The sequence below is a fragment of the Adiantum capillus-veneris genome, chromosome 2 (genome assembly GCF_014529385.1).
Source record: "Adiantum capillus-veneris isolate H3 chromosome 2, ASM1452938v2, whole genome shotgun sequence".
Classification (NCBI taxonomy): domain Eukaryota; kingdom Viridiplantae; phylum Streptophyta; class Polypodiopsida; order Polypodiales; family Pteridaceae; genus Adiantum; species Adiantum capillus-veneris.
In genome coordinates, this window is record NC_140932.1 from 79,459,550 (window position 1) to 79,473,571 (window position 14,022).

Below are 14,022 nucleotides of genomic sequence, written 5' to 3' on the forward strand. Positions count from 1 at the left end.
TCGTAGGGATGCGTTAAGAGCTAGGAAAAGGCAACACACAAGCGGCATATTGGCGACATGATCAGGAGGTGAGGGCTAGGCGATGAGAGTAGAGGGAATCTTGAAGGCATCTTTCAATTTGATGCATTTTTATTTTAGGCGAGCCAGTAGGAGATACTTTTTAGAAATAGATAATCCAAATTTATATTAAGACACAACAAAAATTCCATATGATGTAAGCACTTATTTAAACTTACTCTCCCTCGTCCCCAGGCATATTGGAGATGACATGGGGAAACTGCTATGGAGGTGCAAGTCCATGAATGGTGGGAGAAGCTTAGGTGCAAGCTTATAGAGAAGTGGATTTGCAGCCTCGTAGGGATGTGTTGAGAGGTAGGGAAAGGCAAAAAGTAGGCGGCATAAGGTTTTGGCGAAATGATCAAGAGGTGAGGAGTAGGCGATAAGGGAAGAGGGAATCTTGAAGGCATCTTTCAATTGGTGTATTTTTATTTTAGGCGAGCCACTAGGAGGCACTTTTTAGAAAATAGATAATATAATTCTATTTTAAAACACAACAAAAAATCCATATGATTGTAGGCACTTATTTAAAGTTACTCTCCCTCATCCCCCCCTTAACTTACCAAGCCTTCATTTCTCTTCACCTTATTTGGCATGCTTGAAAAGGCTTTAGAGAACAAAACATTAAACAATATATCCATAGGAGTTTGATCCCATGATGTGAGGTATTGATAAAGAGTCCTTTAATTTAAGAACTTCAAAAAAAATTATTTGACTAACTTGTTTTATTGTTTTCTATGCTTATTAAATCTATAATTTTTCATAAAAAAGCGTTAGAATATTTTTTTATTTTAATTTTTTATGTGTCTTTTTATTTTATTATTTTTATTTTACTTCTTTTTCATCTTATTTTGTTTCAAAATGCTGATGTGCAATGTGCATCTTTTACCATTTTATTTAAGTGAGGCCTTCGTAATATATAAACCATTTGTGATTATGTATGTATACTAGATAATACAAAGTTAAATTAAAACACAACAAGAATTCGTGTGATTGTAGGCACTTGTTTAAACTTATTCTCCCTCAGCCCCCCTTAATTTAGCAGGTCTTCGTGCCTCATCACCTTGTTAATCATATTCTTTTGACTTGACCATTCAAAGGCCTAGCCTTTCAGATGCAACGTAGCCAATATCATTTTCAAGTCGTGTGGATAATCTTGGACTTGGAAAGAAATATCTAGAACTATCCTCTCTTCAACAAGAAAGAAAGACCAAAAGCTTTGAAATCAATGTAGCTAAATTATAACTTGCAAATAACAATTCTCAAAATTGTTGCTCATATGGTTTGTAGAATCCAAAAACTTATCTCATGAGATATCTCCATCCCGTAGAATCACCTGAAGATTGTGTCGATTGGTCAATAGCACAATGACCATTGGCGACTTTGCTTCTAAGACTCGGCTAGACACGAAGAGCGATGTAGATAAACATATTAGATTATTCAAAAGCATGCATGGCATACCTAATAGAAAAACCAAAGTCCTATCACACGAGTAAAGGGGCAGTGCTTTCCCCCCTCTCAAAATGACATCCTGAAAAACAAACCCTCATACCACAATACCATAAATAGACAAAGGTCCAAACATGGAAAAACTAAGCAAACATAACCACATAGATACCTATGTGAAAATAGATTTTGCCTTTGATATTCTCAAATGTGTTGCTATCTCTTGGGACGAGAAGCTATCGGCAATACAAGCAACAATATAGCCTGCTAATATGATTGCCAAATATATGATGATGTTGTTGGAGATCATAGGCATGTCTATGGCAAAGGCATCTCCCTTCCCAAAACCTAGGAGATTAAGAGCATTCGTGACCTGGCTGATATGGACATAGCTTCAATGAGAACAAATAGCAAGCAGAGAAGGACTTTATGAGTAGAGACTAGTGGATCAGCTTACTTGACAAATGCACAAAGCTCACCATAAGTCATGGCATGCAACGATGTATGATCTGCATCCCTCCAAATGATTGCTTTGTTGACATCTAACTTTCCTATACTTGGTTTTATTGAGACACAAGACTTTGCAACATTCAAGATGGCTCCTTGAAACCATGTTCCATTTGGACGTGATGCATCTTGAATTGTAAATATGCAGCTGGGTGGAGCACGGAAGTGAACACTAAGCTCATCCATTACAAGGGGCCATTAAATCTGCGCAAAACATTATCTTGGATTTGTACCTGAACAGAAGTGTTAAATGGACACAAAACAAGTTTCAAACCCACCTCCAATTGATCTGCTGAATTTTTTTTAAATGCTGACTAGCTCTTGATAGGACTGTAGTAGGAGGAACCGATAAGCTTCTTCCCATGAGTCTCCATAAGTCTTCCTAGATTGGTTTGTTGTGCTAATTCCCTTTTTCATCCCGAAACCACAAGAATTGATAAGTAAGATTTTTGTACGAGTAAGCATTATTTGACTCTTTCTACCAAGACTGGTCCATCCTTACACATGTTTCCTTTGCAAGTTGACATCGGCCACAACTATCTTAGTTTTTTGACAAATTTTAACTCCCTGCACCTAACATGCACGATGTGCAAAGCCTACTTGGTCTTTTGATGCACAATTAGCTTTTTGCTCGGAATAGAATTGTGCAGTGATGTTTGCATTGCTAATAAATACGATTTAAAAGAGTGCTTGATGCACACCCAATGGTTGGCAATGAGAGTGTTGTACAAAAGTTTCATAAAAACATAAGAAAACGTGCGAAACGACTCCAAATTTAGGAAGATAAAAAACGATGAGACGTTGAAGGACTATATAGTAGAAAGGGATAACGAGGGGATTAAGGGATGATTAAGGTAAAAGTGCACAACCTTACGCCTAAGATACTCTCTCTCCCAGAAAAGCGATGCTTAGCTTTAGGTTTAAAATACATCCTCCCCCCCCCCCCCCCCCCCCCCCCCCCCTCTGTTAATCCTTCACCCTCTTCACTTCTTAATGCACATGGCATCATGGCAAGAATTCTCAACCTAAAACTTTGTTTCAAGAATCATCCAACCCCACTACCTTCCCCTTTCAAGATACCAAATCCTTTTTGGAAACCCCCCTTGGAAAACCCCACTCTCAATCTAATCTTACACAATAACCTTCATAACCTTAGCCGCCTTCTCTACTCTAATTTTTTCCCACCTTCAAAGCCTCCCCGTTTTGTCGCACAAGCCTTATGAAGCCTTAAATTGGACCCTTCAATTGTGATAAAACCCACGGACAAGAACTTAGGCTTGGCAATCTTACCTTTGGATTGGTATGAAAGTAATGCCCTCACCCACCTCAATGATACCTCCACTTATGAGCCTTGCTCTACCATCCCCTTTCCCTTTATTGCCTCCCTCCTCTCCTCCCTTTCCATCCAATTTTCGGCATTACCGGCATTAGATCGTAACTTCATCCTGTCGCCCCTTGACAAGCAGCTTAAACCATGCCCCATCTACTTCATCCCAAAACTCCACAAACCCTCCCTTGTCGCACAGGCTATTTGCTCCTACAAAGGCTATATTTTTTAAAAAGCCTCCATATGGCTTCACTTTGAACTTTTCCCTATCCTCCTCACTTATAAGAAAAATCTTAAAAACTCTCTCACCCTCATCCAAGACCTTAACAATCTCCCCCTCCCATCCAATACCCTCCTTTTCACTTTTGATGTTGAGGCCCTATATCCCAGTATCCCAATCAACCAAGGACTCTTAGCCCTCAAAGCCTCCATAGCTACCCATTTTGACCCTCCTAAAACTCGCTTTATCCTCTCTGTTGCGGCTCTCATCTTATCGCACCATTACATCACCTTCAAAGGAAGGTTTTGGAAGCAAGTCAAGGGCACGGCTATAGGTTCCAATTTTGTCATAGTGTATGCATGCCTTTTTCTATGCCATTTAGAAGCCTCTCGCTCTCTTTTACACAATCCCAACCTTCTTTACTTCAAGCGCTATGTAGATGATGCCTTTGAATTATGGGTTGGCTCTCTGACTTCCCTCGCCTCTCTTTTGAATGATTATGGGAAACCGCTTCAAGAACACATTAAAATCTCAAGCCACATATCTCCCAACCACGCCACTATCCTCGACATAGAATTTTATAAAAGTACCAAGTTTGCCTCCTCAAGCCTGTTGGACTCCCATTGCCACCAAAAACCCTTAAACGCTTATAACTACATCCCTTGGATCTCTTGGCACCCTATGCATCAAAAAGTGGCCTTCATCATCAATGAACTCAAAAGATATATCATTAGAGAAAGCTCCTTGGATGGCTTCCTCATTATCCGCAGCCTCTTCTACAAACACCTTAGGACAAAAGGCTTCCCACAAGGGTTTTTGCATAATGTGTTCAACAATCACCTATCAGAACCGTACCTCCCTCTTGGAACCATCACTCCGATTTAAGAAAACACCCCCCATAACCTTCAAGCTACCTTTTACGCCTTCCACAAGAAAGCTATCACCCTCTCGCTATATCAATAACCCCATTGCTTGGGCTTGCCAGTGCAACCCCACACTCTCACACCTACCTAGACCCACCATTTGTTGGACCTCGGAGCCCAACATCCATAAACTTCTTGTGCATGCCTTACACCACCCCGGTGAACACCCTAACCTATGATGTAGCGGCTCTCTATGATGGTTTTTCTCATAGGGGCAGTAGTGGTTGGTACCTATCTTCCACTCTATCTCTTAACTTCTTCCCACCTAATTTTGCCTTTCTCCATCAAATCCGCACAAATTTCTTTCCCCCCCCTAGTATAGCTCTCTATACTCCCCAAAGTTTTGTCATACCCCCATTAACTCGTATCCAATGATCCCCTGTCTTCTTCCCTTTACATCTCTTGCAAAAGCCTCGCTTACCAAATACATCTTTTGCTTACTCTCTCAAATATAAACAAATTCTCCCCCCCTACAATTTTTGGCATCAAATCACCCCCCCTCCCCCCCCCCCCCCCCCCCTAATTTTTTGTCATCAAATCACACCCTCACCATCCTCTACGGAGAAATTAAACTCTTTCTTGTGGTCCAACTTGTCTACCTCCCACCATTAAAACAAGTATCACCCCTTCTACCATAACTCTTTCCCTATGTACTTGAGTACATTGACATTAACTTCCTTTTTCCCCCCAAAAAACATCCCACCTCAAATTGCCCCTCTATAAAACCTCGCTCACCCCCTCCATTTGTATCTAAACCCACACCAATGATGAGCTCATTATGAGCGAAACGCGTTTGGTGTTCCACCCTCTTTTACCTTAATCATCCCTTAATCCCCTCGTTATCCCTTTCTACTATATAGTCCTTCAACGTCTCATTGTTTTTTATCTTCCTAAATTTGGAGTCGTTTCGCACGCTTTCTTACGTTTTTATGTTCTAAATGCAACAAACAATCTCAAAGTAGGAAGGATTAACAAGCAACTATGTAGGCAATGACCCATCCAGGAGGGAAACTTTGTGATACTCCAGTGACAAAGAAGTGATAAAGAGGTAAGACCCCTCCGCTCCGGCCCTCCTCGAAAAACCAAAAAAAAAGGCAAAAAGGGTCATGAAAGAAAAATAAAGAATATGAATGACAAATGAATGACTGCTCGTGCATCCACAAATTCCACTCTCCTTGCTCTACAACTATCTTGGTTGTCAGAATCCTTGCACACTCATGTGAACTTGTTGAAAGTATGCATGTCAACAATCATACAATAGCTCAGTCGTATGATTGCTCACTCATGTAAACTTGCTAAAAGTATGGAATGTCAACAATCATACGATAGCTCAATCGGCAAGGTGCTTGCCCTGAGTTTATGCTGATTGTTGCACTGCTAGGGAGGAAATGTGGTGTGTGAGAGTGGTATGTGTGTGTGTGTGTGTGTGTGTGTGTGTGTGTGTGTGTCACCATCAAGCACACAAACAAGGTGAAGGGTCATGTTAGCACTATAAAACAAAAAAATGAAAAAGACCCGTATGATGCTCTTAAATGAAAGGGACCATTTCTCAACTTCTCAACTATATCTAATGCACCTTGGAGGCCCCTACCACATGGCATAAGGAGAGAGATTGGAGGGGGGAGTGTAGGCCAAAGCAAAGAAATAAAGAGGAGGAGGAGGCATTGGCATAGGAGTCGAGAGTGGTTTGGGTGCCAAGAAAAATGACCCTTTCTCTCTCTCTCTCTCTCTCTCTCTCTCTCTCTCTCTCTCCACAAGGGGAGGGGGAACTCTCTCCATCTCATCCATTGGAAGGGCCACACACTCGCACAACTAAAATACCAAAGAAAATTTCAATGCTTGCGATGCAAAAGTGTCACATGTATTTCCATCCAACTTCTTCACTAAGGCTTGTTTTAGGAACCCAACAAGTAAGTCATGTGGTACATGGTGTGCAACACTCTTGTACTCTTCCACAAAGAGTTGCAATAATTATGAAACCTTTTCCCTATCAAAGCTTGTTTTAGCGACTTTGTCTCTCCTTTGGTAGGCATTACTGATCATGGTGTCTTTTAGTAAAAATTCCTAGGTGCTAATCGCATCTTCTTTATGACCTATTACAGAAAATGATAGGTAAATTGCATTCTACCTTTCTCATCCACCAAAGTTACACATCAAAAAAGCCTTTGCCGCCAAGAGATTACTCAAATGCTCAAAATTCATACAATAAAGTTATTTGAGCAGATTCACATAAAGGTATTGATTCAATAAAGTTGTGTTTACTGACCAAGCTGGAGGAGGACCCTTCCTCTCATGCTCGCAATCCTTATAGATGGAATTGTAAATAAATTGATGGAGCGCATGTGGATGCTTGGGATGCAACAGCTCTTTGGAGAGACAAGGCGCCATATGGCAGGTGAAGGCGCCATATGTGGCAGGTGCACATTGACTGGTCTCTGCAATGGCTTGTTGATAATTCTTGAAGGAGTCATGGGCCTCATGCAGAGGAAGACCGCACCAAAGTAGGTCATCAAGATTGATGTCTTGCAAGAGCTCAGACATGTCAACAAAGCTTCGACTTGACGAGTTCCAACAATGGAATGGAATCACTTCAATGCAGAAGTTAAGTTCTTGTCGTGTCTAATAGTAAGGTACGTGGGCGGGGGGGGGGGGGCGCTTTAATACTAAGTAACACAGGGTATTGAAGCATGTGGGAGCGATGGGATTGATTCGTGGGAAGTGAGACATGGAAATCAAAAAGACGCTCAACCGTTGGATGTGTCCGAGTTTATTTTTTAGGTCCTAATTTACTTTGTAGCATTTTTGTTTATGTTATATGTTACATGTTTTTGTTTTCCCACTTGGACAACCAAATACGCACGTGCATGTGGTTAGGGCACCAGCCTCTCACGATAGTTTCTTGGGTTCAAATCCCATTCCATGCATTCGATGTTGAATTTTTTATTACCGTCCGTCACCCTCGAGAATCCCCACCTTCAACCCTTTGGGGGATCACATGAACTATACTACAATGTTCAAAGTGCAAGCTACAAAACAATTGATATGCTTAACTATTCAAAGTGAAAACTATAAACACGTGAGCAACATGCTTTGAATATGACTTTAAATCGAGCTTCGTCCACATATTTAGGCCCGTGTCAGACCCATTCGGATGGACACACTTCAGAATGAGCTGGTCCAATGACACAAGCTTCAATGACCTTCTCCTGTCACAAGGGACGGAGTTCACAAGTTTCCTCTCCAGTGTAGCTGCCTCTTCAAGCTTAGTGGCGCCTATGCAATGGGCGACCCCTTCCCCCTATTCCAGCCCTCGCCCAAAGCCAACTTTATTCAGTTGATTGGTTGCAAAATTCGGAGTTGGCTTCTTTTTCATTGTCGTTCAGATTGTTTGTCCGCCTAGTGTGACAGTGTCAATGAGACAACCCTCCAAGGCGCCCTTCCAATTAAGGCCACATCAGTGATGGCCATCTTCCTAGTGTGACATGGGCCTTAGCGACGAAGTAGCTTTTAACACTGTCTTTCTCTGTGGTTTATGGCTTCCTTGTCCCTATATGAAAATAGATGACAAAATCCATATTCTTTCGTATCTTTTTGAGAACCAGGTGAGGTGGCACAAAAGGCCTCCTAAGTTAAGGAGGGGAATAGATTTTATGGAGAGTAAGTTCAAATGAGTGCCTAAAATCACATTAAATTTTTGTTGTATTTTAAGATAAACTTATATTATCCATTATACATACATAATGACAAATGGTTCATATATTCGGAAAGGTCCACTTAAATAATAAGGTGAAAGGTGCACAGTGCTCATTATCATTTGAAATTAAAATAAAATGAAAAAAAATCAAATAAAGATATATGTTATAGTATTCATTATACATACATAGGCTAGGTTCACAAGAGCCGATGATAGACACCTTACATTCTTTCTTCCACCTCTCCCTACAAGGGATGAAGGCAGCTCTATAATTTTTTTTTGCAAGATTTTGATATCCAATGAGTGCAATGTAGTGGTAGTGCTATTGAGCGCGTGGCTGTTGGATTCAATTCAATCACGTCGATCTGCGTTTTTGCTTAAAAGTATGCGTAGAACTGCTCTTCCGAGGGGAAGCTCGCCAAATTTTTTATGGGCTCAGAGAAGTGCAATTTTCTTTTGTGCGAATGGGCAGCCTCCATGGTGGAGGCACGCTCCTTTTTGAATGTCTTCTACTATCTTGTGAGCCCGACCATAATTATGAATGGTTTGCATATTAGGAAAGGCTCCATTTAAATAATAAGGTGAAAGGTGTGCATTGCACATTATCTTTTGAAAACAAAATCAACTGAAAATAAAATACAAATTGAAAAACTAAAACAAGAGATTATTTTAATGTCTTCATAAAAAAAAAAAGATGGCTTTGATAAGCATTAATAATAACTAGTATGGCCGGTCGCCTTCAACGGCCTCTCTCTCTCCCTCTTTATTGCGTGCGAACGGGCTTTTTTTAGTTTTGGACTTTAGTCTTCAGGTTGCAAATTGCGACACGTGTAAAGGGCTCCCCCTTCTGCCATATTATGTTAGTACAACGTTCGAAAAAAATCATTTTCACAAACATACAAAAATACCTCCAAGACAAATTTGAACCGGAAATTTTCTAATACTAGCCAATAATTTTGCAAAATTACACTATTTTCCATGGATTTTAAGTGGAATTTTCTCCTTCGTGCCCTCCCCTCAACCGGCTACTTTGATTTTGCAAACGACTCAAGGCTAAGCTGAGGCACACTTTTCCCGAACACTGTGTTAGTAGATAAAGCAATTTAACAATTTAATGAAATGAATCTTTGTGAAGTCCTTAAATGAAAGGAGTCAAAGAAATCTTTTCAAATTAGAATATTGAAAACAATATATAGATTCAATACTTCACATCAAGGATCATAATCATATGAATACTCTTTAGTTCTTTGCTCTCTAAAGACCTTTTCAACGTGCCAAAAGAATGAATATACTTTGAAAAATAGCATTTAAAAGGATATGATTTATTTCTCTTCAAGACTTTTAATGTCTTTTGAGGGACACATGTCAAACAATTAGAATTGAATTCAAACAATTAGAATTGAATTGAACGACCTTCACTATATGAATACTAAGGCTTTTAGCATGCAAAAACCGAGAAACTTTGTGGATTCTTTTTTGCCTGCTAAAGGCCTTAATATCCATATGGATGAAGGTTGTTCAACTTTAGTTGTTTGACATATGTCCATAAAGAAAGCCTTAAAAATCTTGACAAGAAAACATCATGTCTCTTTAAATCCTATTTCCAAAGATTGCATTCAATTTTGTCATGCTAAAGGCCTTACTATACATATGGGTGAAGGTCATTCAATTCTAGCTATTTCACACTTGTCTCTCGAAAGAGCTTATTAAAAGTCTTTAAGAAAAAGACATGATGTCCTTTAGAATTTTATTCCAAAAGCTGCATTCATTTGTTTGGCATGCTAAAAGAGAAAAAAGCTTTAGAGAACAAAATAGTAAAAGGTATTTTCATAGAACTTTGATCTACAATACGAAGTATTGATTCAATTTTTGGACTACATAAGGAGTCCTTAGTGAAGGGTGGATTTTTGGGTGCAAATCTGGACCATTGGAAAAATCTTGTCGATTAATGTCACATGTCAAACTAATGATAATTTTAAATTATATTTTATAGGGCCTTGTGAGAGGTGTTGACATTTGTGTACCTCTCTCTCTCTCTCTCTCTCTCTCTCTCTTTAAAGAGAGGCATTGAGTTTTGTGTCAAACATTAAATTTTATGCCTTTGGAATATATTGTAATGTAAATAGTTTATTGTTATCCATTTTTTAAAAATAAAATATTATTGTATTGTGACACTACATGTTTAAAAATAATAGTGTCACTTTTTATTTTCTCAAAGAAGCTTTTTATTAGAAATTTCTCATCAATAGACTTATGTAGGCCATAGTGAATTTTTACTTTTTTTAAAAAATATTTTGATTTGTAAAGAGTCTTTTCATTTTAAGGACTTAACAAAGAGTCATTTCAGTAATTTGTTATAGTATTTTCTATGCTAATTAAATCTATCTTTTGTTATGAAAGGCATTACAATTGAGGAACCCAAACCCCGAGCTCTAAGCGAGCAATAATCCAAGCCAACAAAGACAAAAGATAAGTACATGCCGTACAATGAGCATCATTAAGTAGACCAACCCTTTCCTTGTTAATTTTAAGTTTTGAACGTGAAAGAAGAGAAAAGGTTTAAAAAATTTCTTTGGCATCCATGGTGGCGTGAGGTGCTAGAGAGAGAAAGAGTCGGACAAATTTTGAGCAGAAAAGAAGAGCAAGAGAAAAAAAAATCTCTCTGTAGCCATGTACGATGACATGGGGTGCTAGAGAGAAAAAAGGTGGACGAAATTTTGTAGAGAGAAAGAGAGTAAAATTTGAATTAAAAAAGCAAGTGAAAAAAATATCTATCTAGCCATGCACGCCTGCGCGGGGTGCTAGAAGAAGAAGAATAAGAAGAGAATTTGAATGCCAACTAAAAGAGCATGGGTGAAAAGAAATACTCTCTAGCCATGCACGGCGACGTGGGGTTCTAGAGAGAGGCTTTGCTAGTGGGAGAGAGAGAGAGAGAGAGAGAGAGAGAGAGAGAGAGAGAGAGAGAGAGAGAATTTGAATGCCAACTACATGAGCATTGATGAAAAAACATCTCTCTAGTCATGCATGGCAGCGTCCAGTGCCAGAGAGAGGCTATGCCAGTGGGGAGAGAGAGAGAGAGAGAGAGAGAGAGAGAGAGAGAGAGAGAGAGAGAGAGAATTTGAATGCCAACTACATGAGCATTGATGAAAAAACATCTCTCTAGTCATGCATGGCAGCGTCCAGTGCCAGAGAGAGGCTATGCCAGTGGGGGAGAGAGAGAGAGAGAGAGAGAGAGAGAGAGAGAGAGATTCTCAACTTTTCACTGTGAGATCTCAAACGCCTCCAGATCCATGCAACTCAAGGCTACTTGATGAGATTGTTAGCAGCAACACAATCATGGGGAGTTGCTTTCATGGGGACCATGGCCGACAAGGGTGCTCAAGAGGGGAGAAAAGGGAGTTCAATAGGAAGGAGGGAGACCTACAGGGACTGCATGGCATGCGTGTGTGAGCTACATAGAGCGGGGCTGCACGATTAAGCAGGAGCATATTGAGAGATGCGAGAGGGCGAGCTGCCTGGCTACAAAAAGATGAAGCTACAGGTGGATTGGAGAACAAAAGGGATAGACATGCTACAGATTGGTTAATGCCAGAGGGAAGCGGATTCCGTGACAAGGGGGAGCTCCGAGAGCAGCACCAACTAGAGGGGGGAGAACCCCCGCCAAATTAGGGGCTGGCCTTGAGCAAAACAAGGCAAAGAGGCACGGCCTGAACTGCAACGAGGCGGACATATTGGGTCATCTACAAGACCTGCAGATGGAGAATGGCCATGAGGGAAGTTAACCCTGTTGCATGAGAGAAAAGATTGCAGTTTGCATTGGTGATATCGTGTAGTGCAAAAGGACGGCATTACAAGGTAGATCTCACGCCCAAGGGCTGCATCATCACCTATTGTATGTTCTTGAATAGAAGCCGATACCTCCCTACTACGATATCATCATGCGATTCTCTGAAGAAAGTCTAAAAGAGTCCTAACACAATGCACTCTCTCTGTTCATGCATGCATGACACAAAAGCCATCACTTCCTTGCAACATGAAAATTTTAGCAGCAAATTTGCCCGTACAACACTGTAACAAGTTTCTTTCAACTGCTTCCAACCATCACGTCTGCCACAACCACGAACCCTCCTTTTCATGCTCTTCCTCTTCCGCCCATAGAGCACTGCCAAACCTTGCCTGACCATGTTGCTTCCATCAACTTACGTAACCCCTTAACTTCTACCTCCCCTATAGGATCAATCACAACACTCATGGTTGGAGTTTGCCAAGGAGTCCAACAAGGGGGATCCATAAAACACATGCATTAGGAAAGAAACTCATTTTCGGGCCTTTTAGCTCTAGTGAGAGAATGCTCCTTAGCCAATAGGAAGAAGGCTAATGTTACGTTGAAAAGCCTTTTGTCTCATTTTTAAAAATATCCATGAAAAACATTTTGGTGAGATTATCATTATCATGAGAAAAGTGAGGCACTTGATAATGACATCTTGCACAAGCGCCAAGCTCCTTTTTATGACCAGTTGTTGCTATCTCGCACAAGCATCAATCACCTTTTTATGAGGTACTGGCAATTCAAATTCGAATGGGTTGTACTTAATAGTGATTGATAGGTACTATTTAAAACTGTGAAGGGGTCAGAACCAAGTGAATAAAGTCCCATGAGGGGTCTTGGGGGCCTCTATTCGCTTGGTTCTGACCTCATGAGGCCATAGGCTTAAAACGGTTGTATCTTGAGCTAGAGATGTCGAAGTTCAATGTTTTGAAGTGCTATCCTAAGGTTTTTGGACATTCCGGATGCATCCATGGTGTTCTTATTGTATTTTGAAAACATCTCTTATGTGTTTTCTCTCATCGCACATCACATCAATCATTAAGATTCACGGACATGGATTTTGTTGCACACTTAAGTTGGGCTCTCAAAAGTCATTTTGTACGAGCATGCATTTAAGTGATCAAGCAAACTTTTACATATGTACTATGAGAAATAGAATTCCAAAAAACTACTTTTGCATTTTTCACGATTACCTCTGTCTATGCTGAGTTGGTGTTTCTTGCAGAGCCCAAAATTGAGTCCAACTTTCTCCTAATGTATAGCAAGAATCGGACTAGCAGAGTCCACGACATCTGCAGCGAAGGCTCCTTGCAGACTACAATTTTTCACCAAGTAAAGTCACTAAAAAAAGCTTTTGCTTGCTGACGAGAACCAATATCCATTGTTTTGAAATTATTTTCTTTTTTAAAATGGGTGCAACATACTTCCTTTGATGTTTTTTTCACCATTTGTCGATGGTTTGTGTTCGTTGGTATATTGTCTCACTTCTATGCATGCAAGAATGCCTTGTGTATGTAACGAAATATATTTGTCTGAAAGTGATGATACATGTGCCCATGATACATACAAAATTATTCAAATTTTCATCTATGATACATGTAATGAAAATGGCCTGTGAACTTTGAGAGTAGCGGAATTAGGAAATTCAATGAAGCACTTTTGTGAGATTACTTTGTGAGCATAGCGGGTGAACTTAATTGATGGTAGCAACATAAACATGGTACTTAGTTAACTTGACATGAACAGTACTTTTGCAAGAGAGAGAGTTTAGAGAACACGACAACATTTGAGGATCGGATTCATACAGAGCCGGTCCCCCCTCCAATAGGCATTTGTATTATAGTTTCTCCCATCAAGAGAGACTTGGTACATACAATCTTTGTGTTCCTTGTGACCTAGGTGATGCAATGAAGATGGAAAGCTTCATGCATCACAAGCATAAAATAAACTTTGTAGAAAGCATTAACTATCCCAAGGCCTCAAACACCTTCAAAGGTGGAGAGAGCTAGCGGAGAATGA